The sequence below is a fragment of the Lissotriton helveticus genome, chromosome 3_2, assembly GCF_964261635.1.
Source record: "Lissotriton helveticus chromosome 3_2, aLisHel1.1, whole genome shotgun sequence".
NCBI classification, from domain to species: domain Eukaryota; kingdom Metazoa; phylum Chordata; class Amphibia; order Caudata; family Salamandridae; genus Lissotriton; species Lissotriton helveticus.
Window position 1 is genome coordinate 184524134 of NC_136062.1, and position 8060 is coordinate 184532193.

An 8060-nucleotide genomic window follows, 5' to 3' on the forward strand; every position below is an offset into this window, starting at 1 on the left:
CCGTTTTCTTAGCCTGTTCAATCAGCGGTTTTGGATATCCTCTATCATAAAATCTTTTTCCCATTTCTTCTAGGTGTGAATCTATGTTTTTCTGGTCAGACACGATTCTTCTGGCTCGAGCAAAACTCGAGCCAGCAAAACTCCGGGGAGTGTCTGCGGCCCACTGTTTGCCAACCTCCTCTGGAGGGTCCCTGTGAGGACCTCACTGGTGATGCGTCCTCCACCATCTCTATGCCCAATATTGCACAAGTGTCCTTGATCGAACGCAGCTGTTGTAGGGCTCCGTTCCATTTGAATATCAGTCGGAACGTGTGTCCCCAGGAATATGGAACCTCATGTTGACGTAGAAAGTCCGTAGCCACTTTGAATGCCTTCCTCTTCTGTAGAGTGGTAGCCGAAAGGTCTTGATACAGGGCAATGGGATGACCGTGGAATTGAAGGGGTTGGTTCCGCCTGGCCTCCCGGAGAATCCTCTCTTTGAGCGGGAAGTCAGGGAGGAAGGCTAAAATGTCCTGGGGTGGGGCAGGTGAACGCCTAGGAAGCCCCACTCTATGTGCCCTGTCTATCCTGATGACAAAGTTGGAGGGTTCCCCCAGGATATCAAGGAAAAGATCTTGCAAGAAGCCAGTGACGTCCATTCCCTCTGCCTACTGAGGGACCCCCCGGACCCGTATGCTGTTACGACGGGACCGATTTTCTAAGTCCTCTGCGTGGGCCTGGAGGTCTAACTGTTGATCTTTGAGCCGCAGGACTTCCTGCTGGAGTTGCTCGATCTCATCACTTCTCGCGTGATCGGTGTCCTCAATGGCGACCACGCGCTCTCCAAGGCCCTCCACGTCTCTCCTGAGCTCCCTAACCTCCCCGCAACCTCCTGCTTCAGGGATTTGAAATCGTCTCTAAGGGAGTTAAACAAGGACTCCAAAAAAGACTTAGTGATGGGCACATGGTCGTCAGAGGGCGCCGGTTGTGATTTTGTGACCTCGGGGGAGGGTGGCCCTTTGTCGGTTCTGGTTTGGCTTTTCGCAAGCATCTCTGGAAGAGTGCGGTCCCCTTTCTTCCTGAGACCTGCCATGTTGTGCACTGCGCCGTTTCCAGGCCCACGTGTTGGTCTTTTGAGGCTCTTGGGGCAAAGTCTTGCGCCTGTGTAACCCCAGACGTAGTCCTCCCCGGCGTCTCGGCGGGTGTCAGCACTGCCCAAGTATGGGGTCTTTGTAACTCTAACCCCAATGGCCGATGAAGAGTAGCTCCGTCGTGAGGCCACCGCCTCAGGGATCTTTCTACCTCTGCTTCGTGCTCTAAACTATCCTCTGGCCAGAGGGCGGCAACAACCGGACATGGCCCGATACAGATGTGACCCCCCAGGCCCTGCCTCGAGAAGTCTTGTGAGGGGCTTATTGCGCACACCAGGGCAGACGGTCGCTATACTATGGGCAGATTTCTCAATGTGGCGCCCAAAGCTCTCCCGCTCTGTCTCCGTGGTCGTCTGGCAGTTGTTGGTTGGGGCCCCACCATCTACAGTCCCCGCGCCGCCACGCAGTGACTCCTCTCTCAGGCACGTGCTCCCTTTGCTGCACCGCCGGAGGTGTGTGGTCTGTGGGCCCCGCTAGGCCTGACGCCGGAGGCTCGAGTATGCCCCCCGAGCCTTCTGTTGCCACCAGCCCCGCGTCGCTCTCCTCACCTTCGTGGGGGCTCCGGGGGCCGTTGCTCAACCGGCTCTCCTAGGGGCCGCCAGGAGCCATGCGTGGTGCTCTTCCCCGCCCTCCGGTGCGCCGGAGGGCTCTTACTGCGGCTCCCGTGTAGGCCCGGAGCCGGGGCCTCGATTTCCGCTCCTCTCTGCCTCACGCCGCCGGGAGTGTCGCGGTGGCGGCTGCTCGCTCCGTTCGCTGCTCACACTCGTCCCTGGCTCCAAGTAGGCGGGCTGGGAGCGCGGCCGGTGTCGTGCGGCGGGAGGACCTGGCCGATAACTGGGGGTCAGGTTAGCCGCAATCACTCGGCGAAACCGGCCGCCATTTCCTTCTCCTGCGAGCCGGCCAGTCTCTCACGGCTTGGAGGGGGCAGCTGCGAGGGGCCCCCGCGAGGCAGCCAGGTTGAGAAGTGCTTGGGGGGGTAAACTGCGATAAAAAGGGCGCTAAGGGGGATCGGGACGGGGAGCCACTGAAACCAACGTCCTTTCAGGCCGCCATCTTGGCCACGCCCCCAAAAGGACATTTTTAATTCATTAACAGCAGTCACCAAGTTGGTTTCGAGAAAATCTTGAAAAGCATTCCTTTTTTTAAAAAGAATTACAAATAGTCTCCAGAACAGGTTTAAGAATCCTGTTTTTTATTTTGAACAGAAACAACAATAATTTTTTTTAAATATTTTCAAGAGATAAATATTTTCATTCTGTATTGCATTTACATTGTTGAAATATGATTTGCATCTATTGAATATAAGCTCTAGTTTTTTATTTGATCAAGAAGTAGGAATACATCCAACAATAAAATGAAATCTAAACAAATACATTTCCTAAAATATGCTATATTGAAGGAATTCTGAAAAAAATATGTTTTAAAATAAAATTGTGACAAAAAAAGTTTAAGATATACCTAATGCAAAGAAATGTGTCTCTGTTTTTCATAATGCATACCTTCCAGGACTAGACATAGGGAATTTTTAGGGTTTGTGGGATGCAGGGCATCCTCTGAATATATGTGGAAGTTCCTTCCACCCTGCTTAAAATTCAAATGTGGGTGTACATTGTAAATAGAATATGAGAATAAACAATAAATCAAATTATGGCCACACAATAAATTACTATGAAATGTTAGCTTCTCAGATTTCTAAGCACAAAAAAGAAACAATATCAGAGATACTCATTAAACCTGAAAAGGAAGAAATAGGAAAGGTGGACTAGGGAGGAGATGATGTAGATACTATACAATATGTAGTAAAACCATATATTGTAGATAGTTGGAAGATAGTAGCAATAATACCATACAAATATAATATTTCAGGGGGAGATATTCCTTCTAACTCAACAATGTCCAATAGGTGAACAGTAAGTCCTAATTTAAATAACAGTGTTAATGGCTAAAGCATCAACCGTCCTGATGATAACAGCAACAACATGAATATAAAAAATTATGATAATGGATTAATAAGGAGATTGAAAAGGAAGTGATTCCCTTATTGTAAGTGATTTCCTTGTTGTATGAAATAGCAGTCTTAACAATAAGATATGTCACAGCACGTTGTTTGTAAGAAATGATAGAGGAATGACAATTCAAGACATCCACAGGACAAAACGAAGGCTAAAAGTGTTCCACCCCCTTGTATCTTCCATACCACCGACCATGTTCCTCCTTGACACCCGCCTTGCATGGCTTGCTTTCGCTCCTCTAGCATAGCGTATTTTAAGGTTTGCACACAAGGACCCTATGGGACAGCGGATGTCTCTTTGTGGGTCACGCAGCCCCACTCGTAAGACGCACCTGCACGTACAGGAGGAAGTGTCAGCCCTTCAGTCTCAGGGCGGATTGTGACCACACTGGTCTCATCCTGTTAAAGATCCATGGCGCAGACGTAAAGTACACAAGCTGATCTGTCATCAATCTCAGCTCATTGCTGTCAGGACAAAGGTATTATCCTGCACTTATATAACCTACGAAAGAGAGAGCAAAGAGAGGGGTGGGGGGGGCAGTTGGTAAGAAGTGGGATGGAAAATGACAGCGTCAGCGCTCCAAGGAATCAGCAGACCGGCTTCAAGTCCAAACCCTTCTATCCCTGATCCCCACGCGCGGCGGCGGGAGGGGAGGACTCTGCCCACGAGGCGGTCACACGCTACTAATGGTAGCATGTCTCCCCCAGGCCCACTGTGGGGGATGCTGGGTCCTGTGGACTGGCCTGTTTACTCCAAATGGCTTCAGGACAGCCTAATTTCACCCAGGGAGGGCTGTGGAGGTCCTTCTGAAGAGAAGATATTGAAAAATGGAAACGAATACAGAGTATTTTACAGCACAATTGTCACTACACTGTGATACGCTGCCACACGTTTTCAAGGGGTGATAATAAAATATTCTAATATTTTCATGTGCCAAGCAAGCCTATTTCTCTTCATTGGCGCTAGGCGCTTAACCACTTCAAGAAACCCTAGAGGGAATCTTAAAACAGACAACTCAGAATATGCAATATCACATCACCTACGTTATTTCATAGCATATTCCTTCACTTCTACATTTAACTTCCTAACTTTTTTCCACCTTTCTGTTCCCAGTGAGACTCTGAGGGCTTTCCCAAGAATCTTATGGGAATGGTAGATAGAAAAAATAAAAATATTCAGAATTCTCAGAATGTGAGGGTGTACCGGAGAGAGCTAGACTTACATTTACATTTTACATTTTACTTCACAGACTCATAGATCAGTGTTATCATTCACAGTCAGAGACATGCTTCTTCGGACAGCAGACAGTTTACCCCAATCTTACAAAATAGTGCCTCCAACGAGAGTAGTGATTGTTTCTCCAATATTAACTTTCAATATATTTTAAAAATGTAATCAATTCAATTCAATTCAATGTAATCACTTTTGCTTCTAACCACTGCCTTGTCAAGCTATGAAACCCGGTTTACTATCAAAATTGGATAAAGGTAAACTCAATTTCTCAAAACAAAACCTGACTATTTTTATGAAAGAAAACAAATTTTTTTATCCAAAATACCAGCTTTTCATTTTTACAAACACAAGTTGGTTGCCAAACATCATTTTGTCATTACATTTGTATCACGTAATCACACGTACCGCTGCCATAAATACATAGATAATGCTTTTCACAATCCTATATTCCAGTTTCATTCGAGGAATACCAAACGTTTGCCAGGAGTCTGGGCACAGAATTCTGCATGTTTCACTTGAGGGGTCTAGGTCATACACTTCATGGTATGGCTGATATGACTGCAAAGTTCTCCGGAATACATTTTCTGTCTGCAGAATTTTATTAACATTTTCAAGTTTGAAGTATAGAGAGGGGGTCTCACTGACTACAATATTTTAGTTTAAATCCTTTTGCAGTTTCGCCATTTTTAACTCTGGCGTCTTGTATTTCTTCTGTAATCCCCACATGATGTGAATCAGGTAGATCTCCCTCAATAACTTTAAACACCTGAGAGAAGTATTGACTGTCTTTCTTGCAATGTTGTTTACATCATGTCTGTATGGTGAGGATCTGATATATTATGTTTACTACATGTTTGTGGCTGATACCATATGATGGGGTGGGTTTGCAGTGCCTGGAGGCAATATCTATATAATTTAGGGACATATTTACAAGCCCCTATCATCATCACAACGTCACTTTCAGTAACGTGATGGCGATAGGGGCCTCGCCTTATTTACACAGCAGCATTAAGCCACTTAACGTGACTTAACGCTGCCTTGTAAATAAAGCCCCCTTTCATGCTATGCTTAGTGTGAAAGGGGAGGGTAATGAGTGTTGCTGTGAGCGTTCCACCGCAACGGCCATTGATTCTGACACTGCCTCCTATTTACCAGGGAGGCGTAAATAGGAGGCAGCGCCAGGAATAAGACCAGGGAAAAACTGGTCTTACCCTGCCGCAACGAGGAGAAATGTTTTATTTCTCCTCGTTTTTGCTGTTTTCATGTGTGCTGCATTGTGCAGCACACATGAAAACAGCAAAAGGCCAATGATTGTTTATGTACAGGAAGGTTCCTCTTCCTGCACATAAACAATCATTTGAAAAAAATGCTGTTTTGCAACATGCAGCACACATAGAAGTTACAAAGCAGCATTTAAAGATTTTTTATGTGCAGGAAGGGGGACCTTCCTGTACATAAACAATCTTCCCTGAACGCAGACACCCTTTCACTATGGTGCTAAACGTAGTGCCAGCGCAGGGGGAAACGCAGGGCTGCACCATATTCTTGTAAATATGGTGCAGCCCTGCATTTCAGAAATGGCGTAGGGTGTCGTTAAGCCAAGGAGGCTAATGCTGCGCTCCGCCACTTCTTTGTAAATATGCCCTTTAGAGTGTGGTTAATCCTTTGCGTGTACTGTCTGTATGGGTGCAAGGCTCTCTTTATAATGCTGCTGCCTCATCTCTGTTTATCAATCAATCAATCAATCAAGGCATTTGTATAGCGCTCTACTCACCCGGAGGGTCTCAAGGCGCTGGGGGGGGGGGTCCACTACTGCTCGAACAGCCAGTTCTTGAGTTGCTTCCTGAAGGAGAGGTGGTCTTGGGTCAGGCGGAGGTGGATGGGGAGAGAGTTCCAAGTCTTGGCTGCCAGGTAGGAGAAGGATCTTCCTCCCTTGGTGGCTCTTCGGATGCGTGGAACGGCGGCGAGGGCGTGGCTGGTCGATCGTAGCTGGCGGGTGGGAGTGTAGAAGGTCAGGCGGTTGTTGAGGTACCTGGGGCCCAGGCCGTGGAGGGCCTTGTGTGCGTGGGTGAGGAGTCGGAACGTGATTCTCTTGCTGACGGGGAGCCAGCGCAGGTCTCTCAGGTGTCCGGAGATGTGGCTGTGTCGGGGGATGTCAAGGATGAGTCGTGCGGAGGCGTTCTGGATGCGTTGGAGTCTTTTCTGTAGTTTGGCTGTGGTTCCGGCGTAGAGGGTGTTTCCGTAGTCCAGTCAGCTGGTGACGAGAGCCTGGGTGACCGTCTTTCTGGTTTCGGTGGGGATCCATCGGAAGATCTTTCGGAGCATGCGTAGGATGTTGAAACATGATGATGAGACGGCGTTGACTTGTCTGCTCATCGAGAGGGAGGAGTCCAGGATGAAGCCCAGATTGCGTGCGTGGTCCGTAGGTTTGGGTGTGCTGCCCAGGGCGGGGGGCCACCAGGAGTCGTCCCAGGCAGAGGGTGAGGATCCAAGGATGAGGACTTCGGTCTTGTCTAAGTTCAGTTTCAGTCGGCTGTTCATCATCCACTCGGCTACGTCTTTCATCCCTTCGTGTAGGTTGGTTCTGGTGGTGGCTGGGTCGTTGGTGAGGGAGAGGATCAGATGGGTGTCGTCGGCGTAGGAGATGATGTTGAGGTTGTGTTGGCGTGCGATGGCTGCGAGGGGGCTCATGTAGACGTTGAAGAGGGTGGGGCTGAGTGATGATCCTTGTGGTACGCCGCAGATGACTTCGGTGGCCTCGGATCTGAACGGGGGGAGGCGGACTCTCTGGGTTCTTCCGGCGAGGAACGAGATGATCCAGTCTAGTGCCTTCTCTTGGATTCCGATGTTGCTGAGGCGCTGCACTAGGGTGCGGTGGCAGACAGTATCGAACGCTGCGGAGAGGTCCAGGAGGATGAGGGCCGCTGTTTCCCCATTGTCGAGCAGGGCTCGGATGTCGTCAGTGGCTGCGATGAGGGCGGTCTCGGTGCTGTGGTTGGCTCGGAAGCCGGACTGCGAGTGGTCGAGGGATCCGTTTGTCTCGAGGAAGGCGGCCAGCTGTTTGTTGACGGTCTTCTCGATGACTTTTGCAGGAAAAGGGAGGAGCGAGATGGGGCGGTAGTTCTTGAGGTCGGAGGGGTCTGCTGATGGTTTCTTCAGGAGGGCGCTGAGTTCGGCATGCTTCCAGCTTTCCGGGAAGGTGGCGGTGTTGTAGGAGCAGTTGATGATGTCCCGGAGTTGGGGTGCGATGACAGAGTTGGCCTTGTTGAAGACGTGGTGGGGGCATGGGTCGGTTGGTGATCCGGAGTGAATGGTGTTCATCGTGTGGATGGTGTGTTCGGTGCTGACCGGGGTCCAGGCACGGAGGGTGGTGGTGGGTGTTTAAGATCTGTTCATCTAATATGCTGTATATGTCATGCACTGAGCCCATTATATATGTCTTTCTTTTGCTCTGGCAGAAGTTGGTAAACATTCTTCTTATTTATTATCCTAGGTATGTGCTTAATGAAGCATGTTTGTGCATGGGGAGTGAGTGTGTGTGTCTGTCAGGGGAAGTGGAGCGACTGCGGCTGGCCCGTTTAGACTTAGATCTGGTGGCCCCGTTGTCGTCTGATGTGAAATGGTTCTCACTTAAAGGGTCTTCTATTTTTTGGGCATTCTTGGTGAACTGTTCAAGGTGTCACCT